Source organism: Lissotriton vulgaris, chromosome 12 (genome assembly GCF_964263255.1).
Source record: "Lissotriton vulgaris chromosome 12, aLisVul1.2, whole genome shotgun sequence".
Classification (NCBI taxonomy): Eukaryota; Metazoa; Chordata; class Amphibia; order Caudata; family Salamandridae; genus Lissotriton; species Lissotriton vulgaris.
The window spans coordinates 682996870-683013034 of NC_141700.1; positions in this window are offsets into that span (position 1 = coordinate 682996870).

Consider the following 16165-nt stretch of genomic DNA (forward strand, 5'->3'; position numbering starts at 1 on the left):
CGGATCCTGTGGAGCGTATATGACAATTTCTCACCCAATTTCTCACCCAATACCTCTAACAATGTATCCAGTCTCTCATTCATCCCAAACCACATACCGCTACTATAATCCACAAAATAGCCCTTTCTAGACTCTGCCCTACTCTATCCCTCCTTGCACCACCTGCCACCTCTTTTACTATACTGATACCCCAAAACAATCCTTTCTAAACTCTTCTCTCTGACTCTTCCCCTCCACATCCCTTTTTACTCATCCCAACCCTCCCACTACTGCTATGACCTCCAAAAAAAACAAAAAACAAAAAAGTCTAAAGCCTTCAATCTTCTATCCCTCCACTACCCTTTTTAATCAAAATTACTGACTAACATACACCCTTCTCAAATGTCACATTTCACTATACTTATTCATCACTTATCCTTCATCGGTTCCGGAGTAGCGTAGTTTCCGACAGAAAAGCACTTCAACACCCCATTAGGGGTAACAAGCGCTATATATATATATATATGCAAACCTTTATCTCATTTCTATCCATATGCTACCCTTCTCAATCTAGATAACTGACTAACATCCACCACTCAAATTGCTTTCTTATTTCACTATACTAATTCTACACTAATCCTTTAATGGGTTCCGGAGTAGCGTGCTACGTGCGATAAAAAGAAGCGCTTAAACACCCCATCAGGGGTAACCAGCTCCATATAAATGCAAAGCTGTTCCCTCTTCTATCCTTCCATTATCCTCCTCAAGCCAAATAACTGATGAATATCCACCACTCAAATTACTTTCAAATTTCACTATACTAATTCACCACTAATCCTTATGGGTTCCGGAGTAGCGTTCTACTCACCAAGAAAGTGCTTCAACACCCCATTAGGGGTAACAAGCGCTACATAAATGCAAACTTTTTTTCCCTCTTCTATCCCTCCGCTATCCTTCTCAATCCAAATAAGTGATTAATATCCACCACTCAAATGACTTTCATATTTCACTATACTTATTAACCACTAATCGTTATGGGTTCCGGAGTAGCGTGCTACTTGCCAAGAAAGTGCTTACACCCCATTAGGAGTAACAAGCGCTATATAAATACTAACTTTTTCCCTCTTCTATCCATCCGCAATCCTTCTGAATTCAAATAACTGACTAACCTATCCACCACTCAAATTACTTTCATATTTCACTGTACTAACTCTACATGAATCCTTTATGAGTTCCGGAGTAGCGTGCTACTCAAGAAAAACACTTTGACGCCTCATCAGGGGTAGTGAGCACTATATAAATGCAATTACAATACAATACAATATGTGAGGTAATAAGCAGTGCATTGTGGGGGCGTGAGTTATAGTTAGCTCAGCTAACTATAACTGCCGAATTTCTCTGCTTTTGTACAAGTGAAATGTAAGCCTAATTATAATGTCCCTGTAACCTTTATTTTTTTCAGTGAATTTCTAAGGTTTTTTAAATTCCATTTCCTTACTATACCGTCCCTGTAACGTTTATTTTTTTCTGTGAGTTTCTAAGGTTTTTCAAATTCTATTTCTCAGCTATAACATCCATGTAACCTATGATATTTTTATTGAGATGTTAAGGTTTTTAAATTGTAGTTTCTATCTACAATTACTCTATAAGGTTTAATTTTTAGAAGCTTTTATTTTCTTCTGAGCATTATTAAGCATTGTTTTTTTTCTATTCACGACGACATTGCGATACCTGCGAACACGCCGTGAAAACAGAAAACAAAAGCAGACGTTCAATGACCACCAACACATCCAAAAATATTATGTAAAAAAGTCCATTTTGAACATTGCCTTACACATATTACTATGTACATACTTCTTTCAAAGCATGTTTAAACTCATTTTTTGGTACTAGATTTCTTTAAAAACTATCTTTCATACTGATTTTCCATTTTTGTGGTTATTCAGGACATCGCGATGTCGTTGTTAAATGCGACAAACGCACCTTTTCCATAAAGTGAAAACAGATTTATGCACATATATACCAGTACTTTTCACAGTAGGGAATTATTACTGTACACTTCAAACTCATGTTATTTCTGGTGAATTTCTAGAACCACCAATTCTAAAACCTATTTTCCATTTTTCATGGTGACACTGGAGATTTCAATGAAGTTTATCATTGCAAACCCTGAAGTAACATGACGAAAGAGGAAAGCAAAATCAGGAATTCAATAGCTACCACCACATTCAAAAATTATAACTATATAATTCATTCTACCCATCACAGTAGATAACTCACTATAAAAATAACTATGAAAACATTTATCCAAATCTCAATATCTCTATAAAATGTGTATTAAAGATTCACTAATATATTTTTTATATTTCCACCAATATTAGAGGTGATGCAATGGTACACCGGAGGCCATTCTGCCAGTCACAGCATTGTTGCAAATATTGCAATGAAAGAAATCAATTTTGGTTGCACAACTTTTGTCACTAACATCCCCATTCCTCAAACATGGGGTCAGAGTACCTCTGCTCTGACCCCTTATGTTAGCATTTTCAGCCCCGGGAAGCATTCCTGTCTGGCAGTAGCTAATATATATATTTATATATATATATATTATATATATATATATATATTATATATATATATATATCCAAGGATTTCCTCAAACCTCCACACAGCGTTGCGAAAGAAGAAGACGGACCCCACGGCTTCAGGCAAGATGTTATTTTATTTTTTTGGAACCTTTCAAGCGACGCGTTTCGAGTAACAAGTACTCTTGATCACACACCAGTTAAACAGTTTGCTTGCTTTTTTAAATGCTGTGTTTCCCTGACCCAACCTATGGGCCACACCTCCTAAAGTGCATCACATGACTTGTTCATGAACATAGAAATAGTGCATATTGTGAATGGGAAATACTGAAAGACCGAAGTCTTCAATTCAAGTATATACAATTCGCCTGAATGTAAACATACATGTTAATGAAATAAATAAAATATTCTTTCATTAAAAATAATTGTCCCATGTATTTGATATTTTTAAAATCACTCAATTGCACACATTTCATTAATGTGCATCTTTCAACAATTATCATCACTGCATGAATGCAAAAAATACCAACTGGTATATAAAGTGACTAGTGCAGAATTCTAGGCCAAAACAATATATTCAATAAATTTTTGCTTATCCTTATTTACAATTTCTCATAACTGCATGAATGCAGATACCACTGGGTACTTGAAATCACTGAAACTTTCGTAAGCTGACTAACACAATTGAATTAATATTGTATTGTTCATAAATCAAGTCAATCATGTGAAAACATTTTTTTGTGGAAAGCAACCCCTTGTATACCCATGAGCTTATGTCCTATATACTTATTCAAAATTTAAAATATTAAATTTCGTACATCATAAATATTAAGACCTATTTACATTGATTTTTGTATTCAAGAATTATAATAAAAGTGCAAATCTGTACATGTGCATTTTAGGTGATTCAAAAACAAAAAAACACTAAGAAAAAAAGGGGAGAACTGATATAAAGAGAATAATATTTTAAACTGTACAAGATATTAAAAAAGAGAGACAATAGGAAATTGTGTGTATACACATATGTAATTCATGTATCGCTATGAATAAGGTTGCATTAATTTCATAATATGCCCTTAATATGTACATGTGTGTAGCTCTATGGGTTTTTTTCCTCATCGTTGACTCAAGTCAACGATCTTGATCAAAAAATAAAGTGCATATATATATATACATATATTTATAGTACTATTATAAAGAGAGAAGACAAACCTTTGAGCCAGGTAAACTACAAAAGTAATGCACCAATCACTACACACAATACACCATTTGAAAGGGCAGATGTAGCAAAAGGACATAGACTATAGATGAAAAACAATATACATTTAAAAAAGCAAAAACGCTAAAAGTGGAAAAGTAGTCCCTTGGGGGCATGGTCGAGTGTAAGAACGTGGTCATGGGCGTTTCAAAGAACAAATGTGGCCGTTTACAAAGCAATGGCAAATGCTAATAACAAACAGCGTCCAAGGTAAAGAACAACAGAGATACATATGCCCAGATATAGCGGAAAAGCGTGTAATATGCAGACATAGAGCGGAAATGTAATTTAGGACGCACATTTAAAAAAAAAAAAAAGCGGAAATAGAATTTAGGACGCACATTTCTAAACAAAAAACATACAGCGGAAATGGCCTTAAAACTCACGAGGTGCGCAAAAACTCACGACGTGCGCGCTATAACAATAAGAAATATACACAAATTGCAAGGAGTTACCCAGACAACATTCAACAGCGGGCGTGACTTGCATCTACGATGACTGTCTTCCATTGACACGCAAAAGACGTCACACATGGGGCAGGGTTAAACGGACAGAACACCAATGGCAACGCTAATAAAGAAATAAACACACGACTTCTGCAAAAACACATCACAAGTCTTCAACCATTGGACAACGACATCACAGGGGGGCAAACAGGAACAAACAAAGGTGCATTTTATTCACGGACAAACGCGAACTGGGGCAAAATCTGCAGACTATCCTCAACGAAGAAAATAATACTTACGTAATAAATATAAACAAACAACTGGGAAAATTCACACGAGCAGGGCCAGGACTTGCACACAGAAGAGAGGAAACGATTCAGAAAGTGAATCGCGATCGGGTGAAAAGTAACCTGACGAACCACCACGCTGAAAAGAATACTTAGCAATTAAAATAAAAACACAACTAGGCATATTCACACGAGCAGGGCCAAGACTTGCACACAGAATTTTAAAAAAAGGATTAGGAAAGTTTAGACAACACAAAGGGCTTGCACACAATTCACAAAAAAAACACAGACAGTTTATTAAAACGAAGACCAACGAAACAGCCTTACAGAGCCAGAACAAAATCAATTCAACAGTGAAAGGGCTTGCAGAGACAATTAACAAAACGAAACGGACAATTTCATGAAGGCATACCAAACATACAACAAGGAAAAACCCTTCAAGAGCCTCAAATTAATCAATTTAACAGTGCAAGGGATTGGCCAGAAAATTGAAAACATAAACAGACACATTATTAAAACAAGGAAACACACTTCAAGAGCCTTCACAAAATAAATACATTTATTAAACAGGTCACATTTTTCTATTTGGAACCTCTGCCACTACCAGCCATCTATCTATATCTATATCTACATCTATATCTATCTATACTACTATTATAAAGAGAGAACACAAATCTTTGAGCCAGGTAAACTCAGGAACCACAGCGCCAATCCACACACCCGATACATCGTTGAAAATGTCAGGGTGTGCAGATGGACATAGGCTACATAAAATAAAAATTAAACGTAAATTTAAAAATGTAACTTAAAAAAAAAAGTAGTCCCCTGGAAGTAGCGCCGGACTGAAAAAACTAGCTGAGAATATCAAAGACCTTGAGAAACAGATTACGGAAAACGATAATATTACTGATGCAAAGAAGCTATTAGAGAAAATTGAGAAAAATATTGCTGAATACCACCGAATTGAACAAAATAAAAAATCTGTTAAAGTAAAGAAGGACATTAAATCCTACACAACTGAAAGAACTTACCCTTTTTTTCAGAAAGATTTCTATACTAATCGAAACTTTAACCAGAATCCCAAGAACCCAAGACCCTGGGGTAGGTATAATCAAAGAAATACAGTGGTAGGTTTTACAGACTCGTCAGCTGATTCGTCTGACAACTCAGACGCAGGTGAAGGTTCTAGCTCCACCTCCTGTAATCCTAACCCCCATTTTTTAGGACGAGGAACAGGCAGAGGAGATGCCCCCAAGAGGGGCAGAATGAAACAACAGGCTCATTGGCACAATCAACTGGGGGAACGTCAAACGAGACAGAAGTTTTACAAATGGTGAGCAGTCCTGAAACTCCAGATATGTCTATCCCACTGTTCAATCTGTCCAACCATAATCTCTCTTCCCAAGAGGTTTCTCTACTAAGTAAGGGACTTTCATTTGTGCCCACCTCTTACCCAAATTTCCTAGAAATACAGTCTGAGCTTCTGGCTTTTTTCCGCAAGATTAGGCTAAGGGCCTTTTTTGAATTAAACCCCACTCAACTCAACGCAAGTTTACTACTACACCCTTCAGACCTCCCTCTACCTTCTCACCTTCGGCGAGCATGATCCCGAAGGAGATCATTATTTTTGAAAAAGTTATTCTCAAGGAGACAAGCAGCCTATCACAAGCTCACATGTTCATCCCCTATAACATCACTCTAGATGAGAAGAATGCAATCAGATCATTACGAGACAAAAGTGAATTGGTTATCAAACCAGCGGATAAAGGGGGTGGCATTGTACTCCAAAATATAGACAGCTACAAGACAGAACTTTCTCGCCAAGTCTCAAATACTGATCATTACAGCAGACTCCCCACTAACCCCACCAAAGAACTACAAACCTTGATAAAACAGGTGACATCTGAGGCCCTCGAAACAGGATTTATCTCCAAGCATGAATTCAACTATCTTAATGTCAGTCATCCTCGAATACCGGTCATTTACACACTGCCGAAAATTCATAAACGCCTCAATAATCCGCCAGGCCGTCCAATTGTTTCTGGATGTGGCTCGGTGTTAGAACCACTTGGTCATTACGTTAATTTTTTTTTGAAAGACTTTGTACCAGACACTATCTGTTATGTTAGGGATAGCATGAATATGATAAACCTTATTGAAAATCTTCCTTTTGACCCTGACTCACAAACCCTGTGTACATTAGACGTTGAGTCACTTTACACCAACATCCCCCAAAGAGACTCTTTACTGGTTATGGAAGGAATATTGAACAAACGTCCCCGCCCACACTCAGTGCCGACTCTGTTCATAATTCAGCTCCTAGAAATCTGCCTGACCCGTAACTATTTCATGTTTGAAGACCAGTATTTCCAACAGAATAAAGGAACTTCGATGGGGGCAATTTTTGCTCCCACGCTGGCTATTCTGTATATGGATTGGTTAGAATGCACCACCATCCTCCCTGTCACCAATCCCTTCCATCAGGGTGTCCATGTGGAAACGCTACATTGACGACGTTTTTATGATATAGGGGGGCCCTGTGGAAATTCTTCCAACTTTTGTACATTGGCTTAACAGCAATTGCAATGGACTAACCTTTACCATAGATCAGAGCAAAACCAATATTCCATTCTTGGATCTCTGTATTCAACACAAAGAGGGCTTACTATTCACCTCTTTGTTCCGTAAACCGACAGAGAGAAACACGCTCCTGAGTTATGATAGCTGCCACCCCGAGCCCTTAGGGACAGTCTTCCCTACTCGCAGTTTTTAAGACTCCGCAGAAACTGTTTCCAAAAACCTGATTATTTCAGGGAGGCAAACATCCTAGCCAACAAACTTAGACTCAGCGGTTACCCGAAACGCATGGTGAAGAATGCCATGAAGAGGGCATGGTATTGCCCCCGTGAAACATTGCTTGAACCCAAGGCCAAGAAGGAATCTAACAAACTAGTTTGTGTCACAACCTTTTCCTCTGCTTCCAACAAAATAAAGAAAAGCATTAAAAAAAACTGGCATATCATTAACTCTGGAAATCTTGCCCTTGAAGTACCACTTTTTGCCATCAAAAGCAACAAAAACCTAAAAGACCAGTTGGTTAGAGCAGCATTACCACCATTAATAAAGACTAACACCACTTTAAACAACTTTTGGTCCCTTCCCCCCTTGAGGGGCCACTCCAAATGCGGCACGTGTGTGGTGTGTGACTTTTGTATTGAAAGCAAGGAGTTTGTGTTTAAAGATGTTAAAAATGTTCTTAAGACCTTCACCAACTGCAACAGCTGCAACCTGATTTATGCGATTCTGTGCCCTTGCAACATGATCTATGTGGGCCAAACAAAGCAAAAGATTAAACTCAGGATATCGCAGCATCGAAGCAGAATCAGGTGCAATACTACCAATGCTCCACTCGTCGAACATTTTTTGGAAAAAGGACACTCAGAGAACCATATGAAATGGACTGTAATCAGCCAGATTACGATACCACCCAGAGGAGGTGATTTATCAAGGATGCTAAACAAAGAAGAATTGAAATGGATACTGAGAACTGATAGTCTAAATACAGGTCTGAATCTACAGGAGGACTAGACCAGCCTACTGTAACTGGGTCATAAGTTTTGACATTTCTGTAGTACGTGTAATTGTGTCTATAACAATTTCTGGTTGTAATCACTTTGCATTATACTGTTTTAATGCATGCTTTAGCAATTGCTTAGAAATTCTCACTCACTCACTTAAGATGGCCACCGCAGTTCCCTCGTCTATTCCCTTCTCTATCTCTCACTTCCTGATTCCCTACCTCACCTCACCTAAGATGGCCGCCGCCGCCAGTCCGCTTTTGATTTTCATGCCCCTGGAGGCTGGATCACTTGCCAATCAGCCACCACCCCCGGCTTAACTATCTGGTTCTCCGCTGTCCTGGGACACTGCCGGATTGCTGCACTGGGACACTGCCGTTAACGCGAAGCCCTGGGTAAGTACTGATCCCCGTGGGCATGTTTCTTTCACTCTTACCCCAGAGTAATATCCTAAACGCTGCTTTTTTCCCGTTTACAGGCTCGCTCTCCCGCGCCTTATTTTTGGCGATTGTTTTGTATACTACCCCATTGTGGGTAACGCTACTCGTGTTCAACTGAGGTTCATAATTTGACCTCCCTTGGTAAGTTCAGCTTTATTTTAGCTGCTTCCTTGTCCCGCCATTTATCTCCCCAGTGCACAACTGTAATTCCCGCTCCCCTTTTCTTCTAGGCTCTCCACACGGCACACGGACTTCCTAAACGTGGAAGCCCACACGCCTGGCGGACAACCCCGCCCTGGAGCTTCCCTTTGATTTTACTCACTCGTAACCCTAGTGAGCCATCCTATGATCCTTCCTAGTGCCCTACCTAGGCACTCCCCTGGTGAGTTCATTACCATGACTCCTTCTCTATATAAATTCCGGTTGGACAGTACTGACCGATTTTCCTTTCCCTCCACAGTGCAACTATCCATACTTATACCTCTCCAGGTGCCGCTCCAGCACAGCGAGCCAGGCTCACTCAATCTCTAATTAACAGGTAGCCCCATGGCCCCTATTTTTGGTTTCATGGGGCAGTCTTGCATTGATGAGAACCTTATTGGTTCCTTGCCTCACTACCCTACTATATAATGCACGCGCCAGCGGGTGGCCATTCTCCCAGACACTCGCCGCGATCACCTGCCATCTCACACTCGGGGGCACTCACCATGATCACCTGTTTGCTGACGCTCCACAATCTTGTATACAATTATTTTAATTCCCCTGTGCTAATATCATTGCGGTCACGACTGGTTCCTTGTTTTAATTCATTCACATCAACGATAGACCACTTTTCTGGACACTCGCCGTATCTCCAAAAGGCCGGCCACTCTTGAGATCACGCATGCTGTAATTAGCTGTTCCCTTAAGGAATTCTCACTCAGTTTATTCACTTGATGTCACCAATACGTTTTGTTCTGATATTCTCTTGCTGATATATTCCATTTTCCTTTCCTCTTTAGCGTATTGTGTAATGTACTTCTTAGGCACAATACTTTTGTCCTGATGATGATTCCGTGTATTATGGTTAAGGAATCGAAACGCCGTCGACCTACTGTAACACCATATATGTAAATGTATACCGAATGAGATATGCAATTAATGGTGTAACTGAATTTCTGTTATTTCTTCATCTCTCAGAAATCGCTCACTTTCTGCCTAAACACTTCTTCTTTGCCTTTCCCTATCCTTTTATCTTGCCAATTTGTAAGCGTGAGGGCATAGGCTTGTGTCTCACTCTTTGTGAATGTAAGATATGTTTTCTTGTTGAATTTACTTAATAGTAAAAGATTTCTGTGATCACTGTCCGGCTGGACAAATCACGCCAATCAATATAGTTCCACTGTGTCTATATTCATCTCATTTGATACCTATCTATGCATGGGACCACTGTTGTTACATATAAGCTATGTTACCCGAGGTCCTGTGCTGACTCGTTGGGTGCCCTTGTTGTTTTCTTGCTAGGCACTCTTGGTATCTACTTGTGAACCCTACTGAGCGCAGAATTGATTGAAGGCAGTTCTCAGCACACATAGTGAAGAGAAATTTTCATGGAAAAGTAAATTGAAGTTATGAACCCTGCTGTCTGTAATGTAGATTGAAGGTACTAATCGATAGAAACATTGATGAATGGTATTTTGTACAGTTAACAGAATCTTAGGACAGAGTAGAATTGTATCTGCGTTAAGGAAAACAATTTTGAATGTAATGCTGTCCTTAATGTAGAAGGAAAGCTACATTGAAGTTCTGAACGCAGCTGTCCGCAGTGTAGATTGAAGGCAGTTGTTGACACAAAGATCGATGAATGCTATTTTGTACAGTTAACAGAATGTGAAGACACATTATAATTGTCTCTGCCTTAAGGAAAGGAAGGCTGGATGCAATGCTGTCCTTTAAGTAGAAGGAAAGCGGAATTCAAGTTGTGAACCCATCTGTCCTTAGTGTAGATTGAAGGCAGTTGTTCACACAAAGATTGAAGAATATATTTAGTTACAGGTAACAGAATCTGAGGAGACAGTATAATTGTCTCTGCCTTAAGGAAAAAAAAGGCTGAAGGCAATGCGGTCCTTAATGTAGAAGGAAAGCTGAATTGTAGTTGTGAATGCAGGTGTCCCCAGTGTAGATTGAAGGCAGTTGTTGACACAAAGATCGATGAATGCTATTTTATCTTAGTTAACAGAGTCTGTCGTGAGGACACAGTATAATTGTCTCTGCGTTAAGGAAAGGAAGGCTGAATATAATGTTGTTCTTAATCTAGAAGGAAAGCTGATTTGAAGTTGTGAACCCAGCTGTCTGGAATGTAGATTGAAGGTAGTTGTTGACCGAAAGATCTGTCAGTGCAAGTTGTACAAGTTGACAGTATCTGTGGACGCAGTATAATTGTGTCTGTCTTAAGGAAAGTAAAGCTCAATACAATGGTGTGCTTAATGTAGAAGGAAAGCTGAATTCAAGTTGTGAACCCAGCTGTCTGCAGTGTAGATTGAAGGCAGTTGTTAACACAAAGATCAATGAAAGCTATTTTGTCACTGTTTGCATAACCTGAGGACACAGTATAATTGTCTCTGCCTTAAGGAAAGCAAGGCTGAATACAATGCTGTCCTTAATGTATAAGGAAAGCTGAATTCAAGTTGTGAACCCAGCTGTCTGCAGTGTAGATTGAAGGCAGTTGTTGACACAAAGATCGCTGAAAGCTATTTTGTCACTGTTTGCATAACCTGAGGACACAGTATAATTGTCTCTGCCTTAACGAAAGCAAGGCTGAATACAATGCTGTCCTTAATGTAGAAGGAAAGCTGAATTGAAGTTGTAAACTGAGCTGTCCGTAGTATAGATTGAAAGCTCTTGTGAGCAGTTATAGATGAATACTATTTGTGACATTCTTTTACAAAATCGGAAGACCTAAAATCTATTAGCCTCTACCTTAAATAAAGCGAGGCTGAATTCAATGTTTTCTGTAGTAGTGGAGCTCTTGCTATGAAGTTTTAATTTTTACTGACCGCAGAATATTTTGAAGGTTGTTGTAAGGACAAAAATTTAAGATAATTTTAGTTCTAAAGCTGAGTTAAAGTTGTGAACCCTTCTGTCCACAGTGTAGATTGAAGGCAGTTGTTGACACAAAGGTCGATGAATGCCATTTAATCACAGATAATAGAATCTCAAGATACAGTATAATTGTCTCTGCCTTAAGGAAAGCAAGCAAGAATACAATGCTGTCCTCAATGTAGAAGGAAAGCTGAATTGAAGTTGTGAACCCAGCTGTCCGCAGTGTAGATTGAAGGTAGTAGTTGACAGAAAGATCGGTCAATGCAAGTAGTGAACGCAGCTGTCCGCAGTATAGATTGAAGGTAGTTGTTGACAGAAAGATTGGTCAATGCAAGTTGTGTACCCAGCTGTCCGCAGTGTAGATTGAAGGTAGTTGTTGACAGAAAGATCGATGAATGCTATTTTGTCACAGTTAACAGAATGTGAGGATACAGTACAATTGTCTCTGCCTTAAGGAAAGCAAGGCTGAATACAATGCTGTCCTTAATGTAAATGGAAAGCTGACTTTAAGTTGTTTACCCAGCTGTCCACAGTGTAGATTGAAGGCAGTTTTTGAGACAAAGATAGAAGAATGCTATTTAGTCACAGAAAACAGAATCTGAGGACACAGTATAATAGTCTCTGCCTTAAGGAAAGCAAGGAAGAATACAATACTGTCCTTAATGTAGAAGGAAAGCTGAATTGAAGTTGTGAATGTAGCTGTCCGCAGTGTAGATTGACGGTAGTTGTTGACACAAAGATCGATGAATGCTATTTAGTCACAGATAACAGAATCTGAGGACAAAGTATAATTGCCTCTGCCTTAAGTGAAGCAAGGCTGGATTCAATGATGTCATTAATGTAGAAGGAAAGCTGAAGTAAAGTTGTGAACCCTGATGTCTGCAATGTATATTGAAGGTGCTACTCAACACAAACATTGATGAATGTTATTTTGTACAGTTAACAGAATCTGAGGACATAGTACAATTGTCTGTGCCTTAAATATATTGAGACTAATATGTCATACTCTGTTTTAAGAGTTTGCAACATTCTTAAATGCACAACGGCACGCATTAAGTTTGATACCATGCTTATGTCATCAATAATGAGAAGTTTCATTTTCTTCAAGAATCTTCACAACAAGCTTCTCCTGATATCTTGTGGTATTGTAATTTGTTGTTATGCTCCATAGGTAGTATAAGTAAATGATGTAATGTAGCATTGGTAATGTTAACATTTGGTTATATTTTTAATATAAGGAAGTTATTGCAAATATGCAATAAGGAAATTATGCTGAATATGGAACTATTCTACAAAAAATACAAATTGGAGAAATGACTGAACATGTCAAAGAAGTTTTACAGAGACGATTAGTTTGAAATTTGCTTCCAAAAGAAAATATTGTTGCTAAGCTTGTAGGTACTTTTAAAATAATTGACAACTCCAGTGAAGAAAAGCAGCAAGTGTGAAAATATCCTACTTTGTTCGGCCGGGGTATTAGCTACAATAAAAAGGTTTGATAAAGGTCCTTGACTTTGAATCAGAAAATGAAATTGAACAATAATTGATAACCCCTAGCCAAGAAAGTCAGTTAGTGTGCAAATTTTCACTGCCTTCGGCAGGAGTTGTAGGTACAACAAAAAGCCTTAATAAAGGGCACGAGTTTGTATCAGAATATGAAATTCACAAACAATTGATAACCCCTAGCCATAAAGGCAGTTAGTGTGTACATTTTCATTGCCTTCGGCCGGAGTTGTAGGTACAACAAAAAGCCTCAATAAAGGGCCATGAGTTTGTATCAGAATATGAAATTCATGAACAATTGATAACCCCGGCCAAGAAAGGCAGCAAGTGTGCAATTTTTTATTGCCTTCGGCTGGGGTACTTGTTACAACAAAAAGGCTTGATAAAGGGACTGTAGTTTGAATACGAATATGAAATAGAATAGTTGATAACCATAGGCAAGAAAGGCAGTAAGTAGGTGTGTGTAGGTGTAGATAATTTGTTGATTGAATGGAACATGAATAATATAAAAACTAAGAAAGGCTCTAGGGGCCAGATGTAGGAGCCAATATACCGGTCGGTAATGGCCGAATTTGGCCGTTACCGACCGGTATTTGGGTTTTCAGATGTAGGGGCATATATTTTACAGAATCGGTAAATTTACCGAATCGGTACATTTACCGATTCTGTAAAATACCGAATCGGTATTTTTACCGATTCGGTATATCCAAATGTAGGTGGCACTCCTGAGAGTGCCACAGGCATTACAGATTCGGTATTTTACCACCCAATCCAATTGGGTGGTAAAATTCCGAATCCAGGTGTGCATGCACATGTGTGCATGCACACCTAGCCATGTGACAGACAGACATGCCCTTAGGGCATGTCTGTGTGCCACATGGCTCACATGCCCGTCTTTGGGGTGCTAGAGGGTGTCAAATTGACACCCCCTGCACCCCTGCTGGAATCGGTATTCACCGAATCGGTAAATACCTATTCGGTACTGCCCATTGATTCCTATGGGCTTTAATGCCCATAGGAATCAATGGCATTACCGAATCGGTATTTACCGATTCGGTAAATACCGATTTTTACAGATTCGGTAATACAATTACCGAATTTTCCTACATCTCACACCTTCATATTTACCGATTCATAAATACCGATTCGGTAAAATTCAGTATTTATGATTCGATAAATACGAATTTCCTACATCTGGCCCTAGGTGTGCAAATTAGCCACCTGCACTTTGAACTAGAATAACAAAGATAAGATTTGATAACCATAGACTATACTGGCTCTTTTTTAATATTGGTAGACTTTTGTTAAGCTTTTTTTCATACATGAACGGCAGGAAATGTGCAAATTACCCACTGCCATTCACGAGTAATAGTTACCAAGAAGGCTCAATAAAGGGCCTGTCCTTTGAATTTGTATTACAAGAAGGATAATTGATAACCCCAGCCAAGAAAGGCAGCAAGAGTTCAAATTTCCTACTGCCTTCGGCCGGGGTAGTTGATAGAATAAAAAGGGCTTGATAAAGGGACTGCAGTTTGAATAGGAATATGAAATTGAACAATAGTTCATAACCCCTGCAAAGAAATGCAGCAAGTGTACAAATTTCAGTGCAGTATCTATATGAAAAAGGCTTGATGAAGGGCCTTGACTTTGAATCAGAATATGAAATTGAACAATAATTGATAATCCCAGTCAAGAAAGGCAGTAAGTGTCCAAATTTGCCACTGCCTTCGACTGGGGTAGTAGCTACAACAAAAAGGCTCAAAGGGCCACGAGTTTGAATCAGAATATGAAATTGAAAAAGAATTGATAACTGCAGTAAAAAAGGTAGCAAGTTGGTGTGTGTTATGTGTAGATGATGTGTCGATTGAGTGGAAGATAAAAAAGGTGAAAAATGAGAAAGGCTGCAGACGCGCAAACTATCCACTGCCTTGTCAAGGAAGTAGATCTTTGGATTTCCAAGTCATTACACGGATAGGGCATCGTATTTTGCAGTGGGAGCATAAAAAATGGCTACAACATCGAAGGAAGCAATGTAAGTGCATTAAGTTACCATTGTGTGGGGGTAGGTCTGAAAAATTACAACACCGGGTCCATTTCAGGGACTCTACTTTTAATTAGAATAATACTTGGCAAAGGCTGCAAGAAAGTTAGGAGGTATGTGTGTTTTAGGTAGTGGATGCAGAATAAGGTGAAAAGGAAGAAAGGTAGCAGATGTGGAAACAACCCACTGCCTTGTAAAGGAAATCGGTGTTTGGTTTTCCAGTCCATTACAGACTGCGAGTCGGATTCCGCAGTGCGAGCCTGAGAAACAGGTATCACATCTAAGGAGTTAAGCATGTGCACAAAGTACACACACTGTGCGGTAGAACGGAACCAAGAAAGGACGCAAGTGTGCAAATTACCCACTGCCATTCTCGAGTAATAGTTACCAAGAAGGCTGAATAAAGGGGCTGCACTTTGAATTTGTATTATAAGAAGGATAATTGATAACCGCAGCCAAGAAAGGCAGCAAGTAGGTGTGTGTACGTGTAGATGATGTGTTGTTTGAGTGTTAGATGAATAATGTGAAAAATAAGAAAGGCTGCAAGTGTGCAAATTACCCAGTGCCATTCACTGGTAGTAGTTACCAAGAAGGCTCAATAAAGGGCCTGCACTTTGAATTACAATAACAAACAGAATATTTGATAACCAAAGAATATACTGGTTCTTTTTTAATATTGGTAGACTTTTGTTAATCTTTTTTTTAGACAGGAACGGCAGGAAGTGCGCAAATTACCCACTGCCATTCACGAGTAATGGTTACCAAGAAGGCTCAATAAAGGGCCTGCACTTTGAATTTGTATTAGAAGAAGGATAATTGATAATCCCGGCCAAGGAAGGCAGCAAGTGTTCAAATCTCCCACTGCCTTCGGCTGTGGTAGTTGATTGAAGAAAAAGGGCTCAATAAGGGGTCTGCACTTTGAATCAGAATATGAAATTGAACAATAGTTCATAACCCCTGTGAAGAA